This window comes from Balaenoptera ricei, chromosome 11 (assembly GCF_028023285.1).
Source record: "Balaenoptera ricei isolate mBalRic1 chromosome 11, mBalRic1.hap2, whole genome shotgun sequence".
Taxonomy (NCBI): domain Eukaryota; kingdom Metazoa; phylum Chordata; class Mammalia; order Artiodactyla; family Balaenopteridae; genus Balaenoptera; species Balaenoptera ricei.
The window spans coordinates 100,857,093-100,875,349 of NC_082649.1; the positions used below are offsets into that span (position 1 = coordinate 100,857,093).

The 18,257-nt window shown below is 45.3% G+C and overlaps 1 pseudogene; it reads right to left on the minus strand.

The window, feature by feature from the left end:
* LOC132375353 (store-operated calcium entry-associated regulatory factor-like) overlaps positions 1-18,257 on the minus strand; it is a 52,940-nt pseudogene that overhangs the window by 1,496 nt on the left and 33,187 nt on the right.

Consider the following 18,257-nt stretch of genomic DNA (forward strand, 5'->3'; position numbering starts at 1 on the left):
ATCTCGCTGCACGGAAATTTTCTTGAGGATGTTGAGTGACCTAGTGTTAATCTAACCTATTCTGTGATCAACGTATTTTAACACAGGAGTCTTGGAGTTAGGTGGTGAGTCTTGGAGTTAGGTGGTGAGTCTTGGAGTTAGGTGGTGAGTGCTCTAACAGCTTTGAAGTACTCAATCCATGTCCACCAGTGTTGCAGCTTTTGGCTTCTGAGGTTCCCATTAGAAATAGCCTTTCCCTCCTGTGCGTGTTAACACACCAGCAGTAACCAAAGAGCTGTTACTGTGGACTGGCCAACAGAAGGCCTTGTGTGCACCACCAGCAATTCCGGTATAGAACTTGGGAAAGGACTGAGCCAGCACATCCCCAACAAATGGGGACTGTGGACTGGGATTCCAGTCAAATGGGGCACTGCGGACTAAACCACCAGCATGTCCCAAAGTGGAACCAGGGACTGGGCCAAGAGCTTGGGACTTGGATTCTAGTAGAACTGTCTGCTAACTCAAGCTGACCTGCCCTGGGCTAGAAGGCCAATTACATCAGTGGCTCAATGCAAAGGGAACATAGCTGTGAACCAAGGAGAACCCTTGGAAATGGCAAGAAAGACAGAGAACTAAAAGCATTTGTGGGTACCACTGCCTGTGTTTCTTGTTGCCCCCAAAGTTGTTGGGAGTTTCCTCCAGATCCCATTGCTGCTACAAAATTAAAAAACAAAATTCGCCTGAGTAAACTTTAAAGATCTTATTGCCTTTATTCAGTGATTCATGAACCAGGTAGTATCCCATCCAGCAGACAGAAAGGGGCTCTGAGGAGCTGCACAAAATGAAAGGCTTTTATGAAGGGAGCAGGACAAGGAAGTATACTAGCACAAAACAATTGGATATGCAAGGTCACCTTCCTTTAGCGGGGGCACAGGCTTCTATCAGGCAGGTTCAGTAGTGCTGACCGGGTCATTCCTGACTGGTTTAAGATTCTATTCCTGGGAGAGTCTGAAATTATAATTAAATTAGGTAGTAAGTCTCAGTTTGGTGACATGGAACTTAGTATAAGTGACTCCATTTTGGGCCTGTTATCTCTTTTTTAACACAAATTACCATAAACTCAGTGGCTAAAAACAACACAAATGGATTATCTGACAGTTCTGGAGGTTAGGAGTCTGACGCCATTCTCCCTGGACTAAAATCAGTGTGTTGGCAGGGCTGCATGTTTTCCTGGAGGATGTAGTGGGAGTTCATCCCCTTACATTTTCCAGCTTCTAGAGGCTGCCCACATTCGTTGCTTCAAGGCCCCTTTCCTCTATCTTCAAGGTCAGCAATGTTGCATCTCTCTGACCTAATTCTTACGTTCTTTTAAGAACTCATGTGATTAGGTTGGACCCACCCAGATAATCTAGAAGAATCGCTTCATCTCAAAATCCTTAATTAAGTCACATCTACAAAAGCCCTTTTGCCACATAACATAACTTACTCTCAGGTACAGGGTTTAGGATGTGGACATTGTGTGGGACCATTGCTCTTCCTACCACAGTGCTTCATTGTTACTTTAAAAGAACTGCCCAGACTTCTCCTTCAGGGTCTCCACCTCCACTAACAAGTGATAGGATATAGTTTAATGCACCCATCTGACAGATGAGAAAACTGAAGCCCTGGGAGAAAGGGGCATTTATTAAGTGCCTGCTGCATGCCAGGCCCTGTGCTAAGAGCCTCACATGGCTTGTCTCCCTTAATTCTCCAAACAACCAGAGAGGGATGTACAATACTATTGTATATACAATACGGCTGAAGGACTCTGCAGTTGCAAGGGACAGAAAACCCAGCATAAACTGGCTTTAGCAAAAAACAGTGATTAAAAACCCTGAGGTTGATCTTCAGGCCCAGCTGGATCCAGGCGTTCAATGGATGTTATCAAGAACCTTTGTCTCAGGACTTCCCTGATGGCGCGGTGGTTAAGAATCCACCTGCCAATGCAAGGGACATGGGTTCGAGCCCTGGTCTGGGAAGATCTCATATGCCGCAGAGCAGCTGAGCCCGTGCACCACAACTACTGAGCCTGTGCTCTAGAGCCCGCAAGCCACAACTACTGAGCCCATGTACCACAACTACGGAAGCCCGCGTGCCTAAAGCCCGTGCTCCGCAACAAGGGAAGCACCACAATGAGAAGCCTGTGCACCACAATGAAGAGTAGCCCCCGCTCACCGCAGCAAGAGAAAGCCCGTGTGCAGCAATGAAGACCCAACACAGCCAAAAATAAATAAATAAATAAATTAATTAATTAATTTTTTAAAATGCCTTAAAAAAAAGAAGAACCTTTGTCTCTTCATCTCCTGGCTTTGTGTTGGCTTCTTTCTCAATCATGTTCTCCTTTTGTGGAGGCAAAATGACCATGAGCAGCTCCGAGCAGAAACCCTGATCTCTCTGAAATCCCTGGGGAAAGAGACCTTCCGTTTTTCAACTTCCAACAGAAGCCCTGGAGTCTCATTGAGCCCCCAGGGGTCTAGCATCCATATCTGAACTATCAAGGAGGGTGTGAGGGTGGAATGTGCTCATAGGCTAGGGCTGAAATACATGCCCAACTTGAAGGCTGGAGGTTAAGGCCAATCTTTCCCAACACAGGGCCTGGGTGTGCAGGGGCTTTTCCCCAGGGAGAGCAGGTGCTATTGTAGAGGTGATGATGCACATGTGTAAAGGAGTTAAAAACCCAGTGTTGGGGGAAAATGCTCACTGTCATTATCATACCCATTTTATAGGATTAGAAACTGAGGCACAAAGTGGTTCAATAAAATGCCCTACATCACATAGCTGGTAAGTGGCCATGTCAGAACTTGAACCCAGATCCCCTCCCCCTGCATGTGATAGTCCCAGAACTCAGGGCAGGGCCCCTCCATGCTTGGGCCTCTCTCCCACTTTCTCTGAACCCCCAGACTGTGTCAAAAGACACATTTTAGTTGTTAGCTACCCCAAGGTCAGGCTGGGATATTGCTGTCTGTGCCCTGACATTTTAGACCTAGAAGTCCCTCCTCGCCTGCAGAGGCACCTCTAATACAGGGAGGAAACAGGTGCTCAGGCACCCGACCACTGGCGCCTTTCAAGTCCTCATCTGTGATGGCAAATTCCACTAGGGCTCCATACCATCTTACCAGGATTCCAAACAAAAGACACAGCTTACTGGCAAAGGCACCACCTTGGCCAAACGATCTTTACAAGGAAAGGGCGGCTGGATGAGGGAACAAAGAGGATGCTCGTAAAAGAGATAGTCTTCTGGGAGATGCAAGAAACAGCTGAGAGGAAATAATTGAGGCTTTGTGGGGCAGTTCCTGGAACTGGGGCCAGAAACCGACAGGATGAGGGCCTCTTCCCAGAGGGTAAAGAAGTTCATTAGGCTAAACAAGCCAGACCCCCTAGTGCAGGTGATTAACCTAGGAAAGCTGCTCCCCCAGGGGTGACAGGACCGAACACATAACATCATTCCAGAGGAGACAAGGGGCAAAGAGTCAATATTTATCAAGGGCTTACTATGTGCTGAGCACCTCACGTGATGAGGCTCTTAATCTTCCTAATCACCGTTCTGAGCAAGAACATTAATTTATACATTTTTACAGAGGGAGAATCCGAGGCTCAGAGAGGTAAAGCAACTTGATCAAGAGCACACAGCCATCAAATGGCAGAGCTGGATTGAAACCCACGTGTGTCTGACTCTAAAGTCAGTGTTCTTTCCTCCCATGACGTACATTATTAGAGGAAATGTGGACATCCCAGGAACATTTCCAACTCACTGTTTCTGGAAAGCCCCGTCAAAAGCAGAGTCTTGGGTTGGATGGACCAGGTGATGGTACCTAGTGGTCAATTCTCAAGTTCTTAGAAGCACAAAATAGAGAAATGTTAAGGGGAGGAGTTGATACAGATGACCAGAGGCTCAGGTAGGTGTGCATGAAGATCTTCCAGGTACGTGGAAGGAAGGCAGAATTATGTGGCAAGGCAGTAAGACCAGATGGTAGGCAGCCACTGCCCCAGGTCCCCAAAGGGTCCCCCGCACTGCTCCAGCTACCTTCCTTGGGAACCCCAAACTTTCCTGTGATCCAGGAATAAAAGGGGGTCTTCAGGACACAGCTGCTCTGCCAACTTCTGGCTGTTGTGTTTCTTTTTTTTTTTTTTTAATTTATTGTACTGAAGTGTAGTTGATTTACAATGTTGTGTTAATTTCTGCTGTACAGCAAAGTAATTCGTATATATATATATATATATATATATATATATATATACACACACACACACGCACACACACACACACATTCTTTTTCATATTCTTTTCCATTATGGTTTATCAGAGGATACTGAATATAGTTCCCTGTGCTATACAGTATGACCTTGTTGTTTATCCATTCTATATACAATAGTTCGCATCTGCTTAGTGTTTCTTTATATTGCTCATGCTTAGATACATAGATATTGGGTTCTCACTCTGCCCTGATCCCTAAAAAATGTTGAATCTGCAGTAGGCAGAGCATACACATTTATGCTACTAGGTACACTTTCTCACGCAGCTAAGAAATAGTTACTGTTTCTTCACTGCCTATTGTGTGAACTCACAAAAGCCCTGGGCGACGGGTATTTTACCCCTAGAGTAGTTGCTGTTGGGGTCCCAGCACCAGTAGGTCTCCGTCGCCAGGCCAGCATGCCCACTCTCCAGCACGTTGGCTGCCAAGAGCTCACAGCCACCCCCCTTCTCCAGAGAATTGCCGTCTGTTGACAGGAACCTCACCAGGTGGTTGTGTCCTTTCAAGAGCACCCCACAGTCAATGCTGACATGGGGATGCATCTGGAGTGGGTAACAACTTTGTGACATGATCAGTCCCACAGCCCACAGTGGATCAGGCTAAGGCTGGACCTTATCTGTGGCCACTTCCCCGCTTGGCTCCCCGCTTCCCTATCCTGTTTCCCTCACCCCTTAAAGGTTTTTCTTAAGTGCTCTTCCTCAATAAATCACCCGATTTCCTAAGATATCCCCACCCTATTTTACAGAACAGGAAACTGAGGCTTAAATAGGATGCCCCCCCCCAGCTTAGTCTGTCCCCAAAGTTCAAGCCCTTTCTGTTCCTTCGTCCTGCCTGGACAGAATGGACAGCAGACAGATCAGGAGGGGAAACCACAAGTCCTGGCAGGGATGGGCAGCTTCTCCTCCCCCAGCTGCAGCCCAGGCTTCCTCGGGCAGAGCGCGGGTCCTGTTTCCCTCCCCCGCACTGAGTCATCACCCATGCAGGGCGGTGAGAAATCATGGAGCAGGACTGGGCGGGCAGCAGGCACTTGAAATGAGATTTCTCAGAAGCCTCCATCCAGCTCTGCTCAGGAAAGCAGGGGCTGTGCAGGATGCTCCTCCCACGCTTGGTTGCTTCAGGATCGGAGGCAGGGAGACCCAGAGGCTGCTCTGCCTCCACCTGAGCCTCTCCTCAGAGACAGACTATCCAAGGTGTTTCAGGGAGGATGGGGCAAATGGCAAAGCCCAGATACCAGGAGCTCGGTTGACTCAGCCACCAAAGCTGCACAGCAGGGTGACAGGAGACAATGTCCCCAGAACATGCAGCAAAGGCTGAGCCACACACCCCTGCATGTCCCCAGGGCCCAGAACATCAGAGGCAAACTCTTGAGCCCTGAATCCCTGCTTCATCCGATTTGGCTCCAGACACCCTCCCTCCAGTCACAACTTCTGGCTCTCAACTTTTTCATTCTTTTAATTGAAGTCAAATTTACATACACTGAAATGTACCAGTCGTGGGTGTGCCAGTAAGTGAATTTGGATAAATGTGTGCCTGTGTAATGAACACACTTCTCAGCATATAGAACATTTCCATCACTCCAGAAGGTTTTTCGTGTTCCTTTCTGATTAACCCCTGTAGGCAATCACTGTTCTGATTTCTATCACCATGAATTCGACGTACCTGTTCTTGAACATCTTATAAATGGAACCACACAGTATGTACTTTTGGGGGTCTGGCATCTTTCACTCAACATCTTTTCTGTGAAATTCGTCCATGCTGGGCAGGCAGCAGTCGTGACTCCTGTCTTTTACTGAGTGGTATTCCATTGTGTGAATACACTTCAATTATTCCTCCATTGTCCTGTTGAGGGACGTTTGGGTTGTTTCTACTTTTTGGCTATTAAGAATAAAACTGCTATGAACATTCTTGAATAACTCTGTGGACATATGTTTTCATTTCCCATGGATTAATAACTAGGAGAAGAATTGGTGGGTCATGGAAGTGGTATTGCTAACTTTACAGGAAACTAACAAACTGTTCTCTAAAGTGGACATATCATTCTACACTCCCACCAGCAATGTTTGACATTTTTGAGCTGCTTTATAGCCTCACAAACATTTGGCTTTTCAGTGCCTTTAATTTTAGAAATGGCGTTTCCCTGTTGACGTATGAAGTCAAGCACTTCTGCACATGCTCATTGGCCATTGGTATATATTATTCTGTGAAGCGTCTATTCAAGTCTTTTGCCTATTTTTATTTATTTATTTATTTATTTTAAAAATAAATTTATTTATTTATTTTTGGCTGTGTTGGGTCGTTGGGTCTTCGTTGCTGCACGCGGGCTTTCTCTAGTTGCAGTGAGCAGGGGCTACTCTTCGTTGCGGTGCGCAGGCTTCTCATTGTGGTGGCTTCTCTTGTTGCGGAGCATGGGCTCTAGGTACATGGGCTTCAGTAGTTGTGGCACGTGGGCTCAGTAATTGTGGCTCACGGGCTCTAGAGCACAGGCTCAGTAGTTGTGGCTCATGGGCTTAGTTGCTCTGCAGCATGTGGGATCTTCTTGGACCAGGACTTGAACCTGTGTCCCCTGCGTTGGCAGGCGGATTCTTAACCACTGCACCACCAGGGAAGTCCCTTGCCTACTTTTAAAAAATGTGTTTATTTTTATTTTTGTTAACTATTTTTCCATTTATAAATAGGAGAGAAATATTCTGCAAATCACCCTTTCTTAGAGAGGAATGATTAGAAATTAACTCATCTGTGCTGTTGAGACACACGTAGGTAGTTCCAAAGGGTTCCTCTTATTCTGTAGCTAAGGTCTCTTGCTAGGGGATTTCCAGCTATTGGGAGATGGAACCTCTCAGGAGATTCTCTGGCAGTGAGGATGGAGGTCATGATGCATCCTTGGTTGGTACTATTACATCTTAAATCTCTGTAGAGAATACTGGATTCCACATTGTCCATGCACTTCTTTCTAGCTCATTGATTGAATATATTAATATTAGGTTAATCAAGTTTATAAAAATTGAATCAATCATATTCTGTTGAGATAACTTAATTAAGCTCTTGGCTTCCTATCAAGCATCCATTTTCCCCTTCCTTCCTAATTTTTACTATGTTCGGTATCCACTCCTTCCCCACCCAGCCAACTGCTGCACCCCAAGATCCAGAGTGAACCTCAGTGGTCTGAAAGTAATCCTCTTCCTGTTTGCAGTGATTGCCTTAGGATGAGCACACGAGCCAATTCTGACTGTGAGCCGTGAGGGCCTGTCTGCTGGGGGCTTTGGGGGAAGTTTCCTCTTTCTTAAGAGAAAACTTTTAAGAAGATGAGCTCTCTTTTTTGCCTTGGATGGTGCTTTGTGAGGTGCTGCCCGGAGTAACTTGAGATATCTTCCTACCAGCCTGAAGGAAATCTGACACTGATGACTACGAGCAGAGAGATTTAAGAAGTCAGGACTCATGAAACCAACACGCAGTTACTGGATCAGTGAATCCGGAAGGCTCCTTCTGCCTCTGGACTCCAAGTTTCACGAGCCAGTGAACTTTCTGATTAGATTAGTGGAGGTTGTATTTCTGTTATCCGCAGCTAAAAGGGTCCTAATACAAGTGCTGGGTATGCATGCTATTCTTTTAATTGTTTTTATTAAACTATATAACATTTGAAGTACACAATCAATGTTTTCAGTATATTCACAAGGTTGTACAACTATCCCCAATATTTAATTCCGGAACATTTTCATCCTCCAAAAGGAAACCTGTACCCATTAGCAGTCATTCCAAATTCCCCTCTCCCCACAGCTCCTGGCAACTGTTAATCTACTTTTGGAATCTGAATTTGTGTATTCTGACATATATATGTATGTGTATATATATATATAAAATCATACAATAAGTGACATTTTCTATCTGGCTTCTTTTACTTGGCATAATATTTTCAAGGTTCATCCATGTTGAGCATGTGTAAGTACTTCATTCCTTTTTATGACTGAATAATATTCTTTTGTATGGATATACCACATTTTGTTTATCAGTTCATCAGTTGCTGAACATTTGGGTTGTTTCTACTCTTTGGCTTTTTTGAATAATGCTGTTATGAACATTTGTGTAAAGGTTTTCTTGTGAACATATGTCTTCAGTTGTCTTGGGCATATACCTAGGAGTGAAATCTTTGGGTTTTGTGGTAATTCTGTGTTTAACTTTTGGAGGAATTGCCACTCTGTTTTCTACAGCAGCTGCACCATTTCCATTCCAACTAGAAACGTATAAGAGTTCCAGGTTCCCCACATCCTTGCCAACACTTGCTGTTGCTGGTTTTTCCTCTTTTATTATAGTCGTCATAATTGATGTGGAATGGTATCTCATTGTAGTTTTGATTTGCATTTCCCAAATGTTGAGCATTGTTTCATGTGCTTATTGATCGTTTTTATATTTTCTTTGGAGAAATGTCTATTCAATCCTTTGTCCATTTTTAAATTGGATTATTTGTCTTTTATTGTTGAGTTCTAAGAGTTTTTATGTATTTTGAACATTAGACCCTTTATTAGATATACGATTTGCAAATATTTTGTCCCTTTCTGTGCATTGTCTCTTCACTTCCTTGATGGTGTCCTTTGAAGCACAAAAGGGTTTAATTTTGATAAAGTCCAATTTTTTTTTTCTTTTTTTGCTTGTGCTTTTTGTATCATATCTAAGAAACTGTTGTCTAATCCAAGGTCACTAAAATTAACACCTATGTTCCCTCTAAGAGTTTTCCAGTTTTAGCTCTTACACGTGGGTCTATGATTCATTTTGCATGTGGATATCCAGTTCTCTTAGTACCTTTTGTTGAAAAGACTGTTCTTTTCCTGTTGAATTGTCTTGGCACCCTGTCAGAAATCAATTGATCATAAAGACAGAGGTTTATTTTTGGACTGTCAATTCTATTCCAAATGTATGTCTACCCTTATGCCAGCATCACAGTCTTGATTGCTTGATAGGTTTGAATTAAGTTTTGAAGTTAGGAAGTTTGATTCTTCCCAACTTTGTTATTCTTTTTCAAGATTGTTTTGACTATTCTGGGTCTCTTGCATTTCCATATGAATTTTAGGACCAGCTTGTTATTTTCTGCAAAAAAAAAAAAAAAGAAGGCAACTATAATTTTGATAGGGAATGCAATGAATCTATAGATAAATTTGGGCAGTATTGCCATCATAAGAGTATTAAATCTTCCAGTCCATGAACACAAATGTCTTTCCATTTATTTACATCTTTGGTCACTTTCAAAGGTGCTTTGTAGTTTTCAGTGTAAAAGAAGTCTTTCACCTCTTTTGTTAAATTTATTTCTAAGTATTTTAATCTTTTGGTTGTAAATGGAATTGTTTTCTTAATTTCACTTCTGGACCATTCATTGCTAGTCCATAGAAATACAGCTGATTTTCAGATACAGATCTTGTGTCCTGCAACCTTCCTGAATTTAATTATTAGCTCTAATAATTCCTTCCTTCTTTCCTTCCCTCCTCTTTCCTTCTGCTTGCTTTTGGTTCAGTTGGCTCTTCTTTTTCTAGTTTCTTAAGGTGTAAAGTTAGGTTATTGATTTGAGATCTTTCTCCTTTTTTGTAGGCATTTACAGCTATGATGATTTCTAATATTATTCCACTGTGGTCAGAGGACATGTTTTATATGATTTTCAATCTTTTAAAAGTGTATAAAGACTTGTTTTAAGGCCTACTATGGTCCAACTTTGTGCTGTTTTTTGAGATTCAAAGAAAAAAAATATGTTGAAAATAAAAAGATGGGAAAGGCTCTATCATGCAAACCATAATCAAAACAGAGCTTGAGTGGCTATACTAATATGAGAAAAAAATAGACTTTAAGAAAAAACCTGTTAGTAGAGGCAAAGAAGGACATTTTATAATAATAAAAGGGTCCATGCATCAAGAAGATGTAATGATTATAAACATATATGTACCTAACAAGAGAGTCCTAAAATACATGAAGCAAAAACTGACGGGATTGAAGGAAGAAACAGAAAACTCAATAATGTCAGAGACTTCAATACCACACTTTGAATAACTTATATTTACCTAACAACAAATGATGTGGAGCATCTTTTCACATGCTGGTTTAACATCTGTCTTGGAGCTTTGAGCTGGCTCTTGCCTCTCCTTGGGGAACTCTTCCTAGGTATCTTCATAGCTCACTCCATCACTTCCTCAGGACTTCATTTCGATGGATCTTCTCTGTAAGGCCTCCTCTAGAAACAGTCTAAATTTCAACACCCTTTCCAAATCATTCCTGTTTCCTTCCTTTTTTTTCTTAAATCCCTATCACCTCTCACAAACATACAATGCCCTGGAATTGCATTATTCCTCTTGAGTTTCTGTTATCTCACTAGCCAGCTCTGAAAACAATCCCAATACAGTGTGTTATTATTACCATCATCGTCATCACCACCCGCTGTTCAGACCTGGTTTATAACCTGGGCACGTGGTGCTGTCGTTATTCCCATGTCTGTCTCCTTCATGAGACTGGGTGCTCTTCAAGGGCTGGGTGTGCCCAGGGCTGTCCGAGCTAAGTGCCCCCCAGTGCCCAGGACAGGGTGTGACACGGCCAAGGACCCTCTGAGTGTTTGCTTCGTGAAGCCAGGAGGCCCTGTTCTGGCCCCAGATAGGGACCGTGAATCAGACAGCCAGACCAAAATGAAACTGGGAGGTGAAAGCTTTCTGTGAACCTCTGGACTTGACATGGCTGCACTCAGGGCAGAGAGAGGAAGTCTCTGATGGTTCCCCAGGCTCACTGCTCAGGCCCCGAACAGAGAGGTCAGGACTGCCGGGAAGTGCAGGAGAAAGACACAGGGTCTGGGACCCAAGCAGAGCTGGATTTGAGTCCAGCTCTGACACCATTTATGTGACTTTCGACAAGTCCCTTCATCTCCATGAGCCTTGTTGCCTCATCTGTAAAGTGAGCACAACAGCACTTACCTCAGAGAGTGGTCGTGTGCATTGGGGTACCTCTAAGGCACCTGACACAAAATAGATGCTGAACACATGACTATAATAATAGGTAAAGTTTACTGAGCGCTTCCTGCGTGCTAGGCATTACACACAGCTGTGTACAAGCACAATCTCATTTAACCGTCACTGTACAAGCACAATCTCATTTAACCGTCACAATGTACTCCATCAGGGAGTATCATCCCCATTTTATAGATGAGGAAACTAAGGCTTAGGGAAGCAACGAGATTTTGCCCAAAGTGACCCAGCTAATTAGTTACAGAGCAGACTTGAAACACAAACCTGTCCGGCTCAGAATTTGTGCTCTTAGCTGATGCTACATTGTTCACCTGGGCTCTCCTCACTCTTCCCCCTTTCCCCTTTCTCAGGGATCCCTTCTCCCCTCCTTCCCCTCAAGGAGCAGGAGGCAGCATTACGTAGAGGTCAGGAACCTGGGAACTGAAGATAAGCAACTCTGTGTCCACGTCCCAGCTCTGTCATTTATTGGCTGTGTGGCGTCAAGCAAGTCACTGGCGCATTTCGAGCCTTAGTTTCTGTGCTAGTTTCCTAGGGCTGCTGTAACGAATTCCCACAAACTCGGTGGCTTAAAACAACATAAATTTGTTATCTCGCAGTCTGTAGGTCAGAAGTCCAGGGGGCTCAGCTGGCTATTCTGCTTAGAGTCTCACAGGCTGAAATAGAGGTGTCGGCCAGCCCAGGCCCTTACCTGGAGGCTCTGGGAAAGAACACGCTTCCAAGTAGAGTCAGGTTGTAGGCAGAATCCAGATCCTGTGACTGTAGGACTGAGGCCCTGTTTCCTTGCCAGTGGTCACCTGGGAGCTAGTCTCTGCTCCTGGGGCCACCCACATTCCTTCTCATGCAGGTCAAGTCTTTCTCATGCTTTGAAACTCTCCAGCTTCTCCTGTGGTTCCTTTCCTACTCCAACCAGGGAAAGTCTGCTTTTAACGGTTCATGTAATCAGATTGAGTCCACCAGGATAATCTCCCTATTTTAGGATCTGTAAATTTAATTACATCTACAAAGTCCCTTTGCCATGTAACATAACATATTCACATATTCATGATGGGATTAGACCACTGACATCTTTGGATGGGGCTGGGGTGGTACATTCTGGCGACCGACCGACTGCAGTTTCCTTTCCTTTGTTCATTCATTCGACAAGTGTTTATTAGCTTTGTAGCAGACACCATTGGTGCCTTCAGTACATGCCCACCCCAGCTTCCTGCTGCCACCACCTGCATCACCTGGTTGGAGGCTTTCTCCAGCTGTCAGAGTAACTTTGCAGAGCCCATAGAGAAGGACAGAAGTGCTGGGGAATTCATACCCACCCAGGAGCAATCCTCAACCTATAGCTGACGGGAGCTGGTGGATAAATATCCCAAGTCCATCACTCTTGAGATGCTGTAACTCCATGTGTGTCTTCGCTTGCTCCCAGCAGGCTTCATCTCCAGTTGTCCACAGCGGTCACTTAATTAATAGAGCACACTTTCTGGGCTGCTTTCCTTTCCCTGCCTCATTCCCTACTCCCGGTCTCAGATCTCTCCCAAACTATACTTCTGCTGGTATCCTTGTCTCAGGAAATGCTTCTGGGATAACCAAGACAAGCCCTTGCTATATGACAGGCACTACTCCAGGCACCATTATTATCTCTATTTTGCAGAAGGGTTAACTGAGGCAGGGAGCAGATATGTAATTTGCCCTCACAGCTAGCATCTAGCAGAGTTAGGATTTGAACCTGGGCAGTCAGGTACAGGGCCCCTGCTGTTATAAACTAGACCATACTGACTTTCTCCTTAGCCATAAATTGGGAGCAGTATTCCCTGACTCATAGTGTCACTGTGCAGATTAAATGAGCTAGTGCTTGTGAAGGCTTAGTTATCATCCTGAGCTCGTCATAGTGAGCTTATGCTGAGTCATCATAGTGAGCTCTCAGTAAATGGCAGCTCCAAACCAACAATAACAATAACACGACTGACAGTAATAATAATAATTGCTCAAACCCAGCTCTGAGGCCAAAGGGAGACTGGTCACTGCAGGCAGATCCATTATCTGAGAGGGAATAAACAGCCTGGCTAAGTGCAGAGGAAGTTGGTGGGTGTTGTTATAGCAACTGATGAGCCTTCTTGTGTCCTCACAGCCAAGTGGGCAGCGAAGCAGGGGAGGAAGAAGCTCCTCAAAGGAAGCCAGCAGGAAGCAAATGGGGGCAGACCAAGGGAAGACCCCCTCCCTGCCCCATCCTGGCCCAGCCGCTGTGACTTCCATTCCTTGGGCTGAGACTGGTGGGGGCCAGGTAGGCTGCTTCCCTCCTGGGGCTGGGGGCAGAGAGATACTCAGAGGCCAGGCAAAGCGGGAAAGCACAGGAAGCCATAGCCCTCGGGCCCTCAGACCTGAGTAACCAGACAGTAAGCTTTGTGGACCAAGGAATGCAGTCCCTCACCCAGGGCGGAGTGAGTGCTCAGAAGCACTATTCCAAGAACAGAATCTGGCAGCTCCGCATAGGGGTGGGTGTGACTCTCGTGGACCCCAACACAGGAGTCTGCTAATGGCTAATGGCATGAGTTTGGTTTCTTAAGGTGCAAGCAACAGAAACAGACTCAGGCTAACGTTAAGGCAGAGGGAATTTGGTGAATTCATATCAGAGGCTCAGAACTTCGTGAAGGCTGGAGGACCTGCCTGGGACCCATGCAGGATCCAAAGCAATGTCAGAGGGCTGGATGCCGGGACCTTGGGAGTGAGACCAGAGCAAGGGCATTCTGGTCAGTACACCATCCCCGATGAGTAAAATCCAACCACTTTCATCTCTTTGTCCCTCTGTTAGAGTCTCAAATTCCAAAGGGGTGTGACCAGTGGGCTAGTTGATGGGCCATGGGTCAACCCCCTTTAGCTAGGAGTCCGTGACTTCACTCCCATTAGCTGTAGCCAAAGAGTAGAGATAAATCCTCGAAAGGAAATTGTCAGGATTGAAGTTGAGCTCCTTTGTGCCTTCCTTTGTAGATTTGACTTGGGAAACATTCAAATATTTTACGCAATTATGAAACAAAGTTAAAAAAAATCACTAAGTAAAAAATAAAATGTAACAAATAAACCTTTGCAAAAGTTGGTGATATAACTGCATAGAGAAGAATTATTTCTTAAAAAACAGAGTAATTTGTACATCTCTGGTGGGATATACCCAAAGAGGCCTAAGGACAAAAATAACTGCAAAAAAGAAAAATAATGTGCTAAGTATCTACCATGTGTCATGTCTGTGTGAGTTGCTATGAAACACTGATGGATAAGGCAGACATCCCTGCCCTCATGGAATTGGTTGTTTTGTGGCCTCCACTATCCTTATTCCTTTCCAATATCATCCCAGTTTCCTTAAAATTTTTTCACTATGGAAAATTTTAAACATACACAAAAGTAGACAGGATAGTATAATAAAATCCATGTATCCATCACCTAGCATCACCCATTATCAAGCTTGTTTCATTTTACCCCCACCTCCGTTCTTCTCCCTCGTCCTGTATTATTCTGAAGCAAATTCCAGACTTCATATTATTTTCAGTATGCCTTCATAAATATTTCAGTATATCTCTCTAAAAGACAATGACTCTCTCAAAAAAATAAATAACCACAATATCATTATCACACCTACAACAAATAACTACCATTTAATAGCATCAAACATTCAGTGTTCAGATATCCAATTATTTCATAAACACTATAAAATGTTTTATGTATTGTTTGGAATTGGTTACACATTGTGACTGGTTGATATGTATGTCTCTGAAGACTGTTAATTTATGGATTATCTCTCCGTTATTTTTCCCACTTACAATGCATTTCTTCTTTTTTTAAATTTTTTTTTAATTTTTGGCTGTGTTGGGTCTTCGTTTCTGTGCGAGGGCTTTCTCCAGTTGCGGCAAGCGGGGACCACTCCTTGTCGCGGTGCGTGGGCCTCTCACTATCGCGGCCTCTCTCGTTGCGGAGCACAGGCTCCAGACGCGCAGGCTCAGCAGTTGTGGCACACGGGCCCAGCCGCTCCGTGGCATGTGGGATCCTCCCAGACCAGGGCTCGAACCCGTGTCCCCCGCACCGGCAGGCAGACTCTCAACCACTGCGCCACCAGGGAAGCCCCTGCATTTCTTTAAAGAAAAAAAAAAAAGCTGGGTTGCTTGTTCTGTAGTTTTCCAGAAATCCGGAGTATCTGGATTTTGCTGATTGCATCAGCATGGTGTTGTTTCACATATTCCTTTGTCCTCTGAATTTCCTGGAAACTGATAGCTGACTTAGAGCTGTGCTGTCCGGGACAGCTGTCACCAGCCACTTATGGCTACTGAGCACTTGAAATGTGGCCCGTCCAAACTGAGACGTGCTGTGTCAAATACACACCATATTTCAAAAATTAACCCTGAAAAAAGCATGGAAACTATTTCACTGATCATTTTTCATATTGATTATATATTGAAATGATAATATTTTGGATAGATTGGGTTAAATAAGGCATACTATTAAAATTAAGTCCACCGGTTTCTTTTTACTTTTTTTTCAATGGGCTTCCTAGAAAATTTTAACTTACATATGTGATAAGTTGATTCGTCTCCGTGTGTATTTCACTGGATAGTGCTGGGCTAGGGACTTGATCAGATTCCGTTTAATTTTATGGCAATTTCAGAGCCCTGTGGTGTTCTTCCATCACGAGGCACTTAGTGTCTGCTGGCCTCCCTTCTTGTGATGTTTGCAACCACTGGTGCCCAAAGCCTGGATCCACTAATAGGGGTTGCAAAATTATGATTTTCTTGTTCTATTGTTTCATCTGTGTATTCACTGCCATTCTATGACGAAAATTCTTAAGTGAATAGTCAGCCCCTCAGAGAGGTCTTCCCCGATGTCCCTGTGTAAGGCGATCCATGGTAGATTCTTTCACTGTGCTGTTGTCTCCTCCATGGCCTTTTCGCCATTTGTCATTATCAATGTATTAGCTTGCTTGCCTGTTGATTGGCGGGGGCTTCCACTGCTGTGTAAGCCTGGGACGGGAGGGCTACTCTGGCTTAGTCAGCCATGAAATCCCAGCGTCCCAGCCTGCGGAGGTTCTGCGGAAGAATTTGGGGAAGGGATGGAGGGATTCAGAAGTGCACAAGACCCCAGACCATAACACAGGAAGCCTGAGCTCTCATCTGGCTCTGCTCTGTGCTGAGGGTCACTCCCACCTCCGGAGGCCTCCATTTCCTCAAGTGGGGTGAGCAGGTGGGCATGGCTTCAGCTCTGAGGGGCTCTCCCTCCGCAAGAATGGCCTCCCATCAGCTCATGCTTCTAGAGGCCTCTCTCCCGCGGGGGCTGAGCTGGGGCCAGGTGGCAGATGATTAAAGAGACACCCCACAGCTAAGAAATCCAAAAACTAATTAACCTCAGCCCGGCAGACTCAAGGGAAGCCAGTCTGGCCGGCGCACTGATGGCAGGTGGCATTAATACCTAATGGTACATTCTAATTGCTGTCTTTCCCCGAGTCCCTCCTGGTTCCCGAAGCACTTTCAATCAGGCAGAGAGCATCCACATAGAGCTTCTGAGCCCTAGCCCCTGGGGGGAAGAGGCCATGAGACAAAGCCACCCTACCAGGAGCTAACAAGTAAGTTGGCCAGACGAGATTTACCATTCAGAGAGGAGGGAAGAGCAGAGCAGGCCAGGGTGATGGAGTCTGCTGCACCCGCCTCCCAAAGTTGTCGGAGAAATTCGGGGATGTGACTTTCTCGGCACTCTGCTGGTGTGTCTAAATGCTCCCAACAAGCGTTGGTCCCTCACAGTTCTGTAGGGTCATCTCGGTGAATAGGATTATCTCCACCAGGCCTTTTGGGAAACTGAGGCTCAGGATCAAGAATGACTCAGGAAGGTTATAGAGCTGGAAAGCCAACCCATACTGCTTTATTCATTCACTCAGAAATGTTTACAGTCCTGCTGTGCACTGCACAGTGTGCCAGGCATGGAGGGTGCACAGGTGTCCTAGGGCAGGTTCCCGGGAAGGGGAGCCCGAGTCAGGGTGCTTATGCCTGTGGGGTGGGTACTAAGTGAGGATGCCTGGCCCTGTAGGGCGGCACCACCGAGTCGGTCTCACCTTGAGGCAAGCAGGCAGGATTTTGTACCTGTGTCCGTCATTGGCCATGGGCTATCCTAGGTGTGGAAGGCAAGGGGGCTCCTCCTTGGCCAAGGGCAGCTCTCAGGAGAACTGAGAAGGGCAGTAAGAGCACACATTACAGCAGGTATACAGTAGGTGAGGAAAACAGTCAGGGCCTTACAGTCCAGGGGTAAATATCAAGCGAAACCCTCCCAAAACTCACTAAGACCTCCTGACACCACCCTATAAGGATACTTACACTTCTCATGGGAAGTAAGAAAGGATGAATTGTCATTAAAGACAATGTTGTGGGAACTGCTATGTGCTAAGCACTGTTCTAAGCACTTGAGATACAGTAGTGGAAAAAAGAAAAAGGCAGAGCTTATATTCCAGTGGGTAGCAGGGCCACCCAGTTGTGCATCTCCAGGAGGTGACGTTGCCCTATCACACTGTAGTCTGTGTAAATGGTGACCTCAGGAACCATGTAGTGCACAGCCTGTGCAACAGGACACAGCTGACCCAGTTGGGGGAGACAGACAATAAACATAGGTGAGTAGAGTATGTACCACGTTAGATGGTGAGAAATGCCGAGGAACACAAGGCAGAGAATACAGGGAGGGTGTGGTCCTGGAGGCTGGCATAGCCAGGGACAGGCTCACTGAGAAAATGACTACATCAGTCAGCATCCCGGCAGGGAACAGCTGGCACGACAAGGGGGTCACAGGAGGAGAGTTAGCAGAGGGACTACTTACAACAATATGGGCAGGATGGAGGAAAACCACGGGGATAGTGGCGTGGGGCTACCGTCCCCCTGAGGGTGGGAGAAGAGGAGACAGGACAGAGGACAAAGAGGAGGAAGGCTGTGTGCACACGGCCTGCAACAGTCATCTGGGAAGGGAGCCTGGGGAATAAATACCCGACCTCACT